This window comes from Diachasma alloeum, unplaced genomic scaffold, assembly GCF_001412515.2.
Source record: "Diachasma alloeum isolate Michigan unplaced genomic scaffold, Dall2.0 Dall_scaffold_10231, whole genome shotgun sequence".
Classification (NCBI taxonomy): Eukaryota; Metazoa; Arthropoda; class Insecta; order Hymenoptera; family Braconidae; genus Diachasma; species Diachasma alloeum.
In genome coordinates this window covers 130-1,724 of record NW_021682646.1, presented here as the reverse complement: position 1 = coordinate 1,724, position 1,595 = coordinate 130, and the positions used below count along the sequence as shown (strand labels likewise).

The 1,595-nt window shown below is 32.9% G+C and overlaps 1 long non-coding RNA gene across 1 annotated transcript; it reads right to left on the bottom strand.

Annotated features, from left to right (window-relative positions):
- Positions 1-356: 356 nt before the first annotated feature.
- On the bottom strand, positions 357-1,240 carry LOC107046984. Its single transcript, XR_001461624.1, has 2 exons — positions 1,176-1,240; positions 357-1,096 (listed from the first exon to the last, which is right to left on the bottom strand). It is a non-coding gene; the product is annotated as an uncharacterized LOC107046984 (long non-coding RNA).
- Positions 1,241-1,595: the final 355 nt, after the last annotated feature.

The following is a 1,595-nucleotide window of genomic DNA, read 5'->3' as shown; positions in this document are numbered from 1 at the left end:
AATCTTGTTCACAAAAACATTTCCAAAAAGGATGATATATTCCTTTTGTCAATATTTGAAATAATATTTTTTTTACATTTTCCTTTAAACCCAATAGTTTCATAAATATTTGTAGCNGATCAGGGTGACTTTTCGAAAAGAGCAAAGTCCTCCGATTGTGTCTGGAATGTCACCTTTGCGGTCTCAAAGGAGGACTTTACAGATTTTTCTTAATATACTGGACTTCGGGCTGAAAAAAATTATAAAAAAATTAGGATCCAATCTTGTTCACAAAAACATTTCCAAAAAGGATGATATATTCCTTTTGTCAATATTTGAAATAATATTTTTTTTACATTTTCCTTTAAACCCAATAGTTTCATAAATATTTGTAGCATAATTATTGAAACAATATCCTCATCTTATAAAAATTAACAGGTTAAATCTAAACAGGATTAGAAATAGGTTTAGGAGTTCTAAGCTGGTTTTTCATTCCTTCTGTCAAAATATATGAAAGACACAGCTTTAAAAAAATCGAGAGGGGACATTTTTTGTAGAGAATTTCACGTCTTTGAAAAATGTTTTTTAACATTTCCCTTTAAAACCAACAGTTTCAGAAAACTATTCACAGTGATCGAATAGCTCATTACTTTTCCAAACTTTTCAGAAGGTTCGAATACTTTTCATCTCATAAAAATTAACAGGATGAATTAATTTCCTAAGAACACTGTCAGGAGTCTTGATCAGAAGATCCGGAGTACACCCATAATTTTGGAGTCTCTCCATAGCTGCGTATGTCACCTAATCCTTTGTTTGACTGATCAACACAAGATCTAGCAGCAACTGGAATCGAAAATCTGAAAGACTCGCTTTTTCGTCCGAGCACTTTTGTGGCAGCCCATTTCGTCCACTGGAGAGCTCGAACGTCTCCTGCCAGTTATCTGTTATCTGTCTCTTCATTTTTCGGAGATTTCGCCAGCTTTTTTAGTTCTGATTTTAGGCAATTCGGAGGGTTTTTTTTAGTATTTCATCTCCATGGATTTTCCTTTCCTGGGGGCTTTGGGCTTCTGATGCTTAGAGATTTCAGCAACGAAACACTCCGACACTGTCTGCCTCTCTATAAATCCTTTCATGTTTTATCAGGGGTCCAGTGATTTTGTTTTTAAATGTCGTCAATTTTTCATTCAACCACTAACTCATAATTTTCAGGAGATTGTTTAAAGGTACGTGACAGGGGAACATTCAGGTTCGCGAGAGGGACATAACCTCACTTTTATTATATGTAAATGGTTAAGTGATGGGAAGGGGAAGACTCGGTCATGTGACTCCAGAACAATAATAACTTCATTCCTTTTTTATTAATTTTCGATGCAATATTTCATTTCCAAATAAAAAAAACATTCTCACTATGATTTCCAAATTGTTCTACATCGATTAAAGTGAAATTTTATTAATTTCGGTCAATGTTTGCCAAGTATACGGTCCAACAGTTTTTTAATAATTACTGAATAACTATTTGTTTCCAAATTATGAAAAAGCGTTTCTAAATTTTTCCAAATCATTTCCTAATTATTACATTGATTATTTTTGAAAANATGAAAAAGCGTTTCTAAATT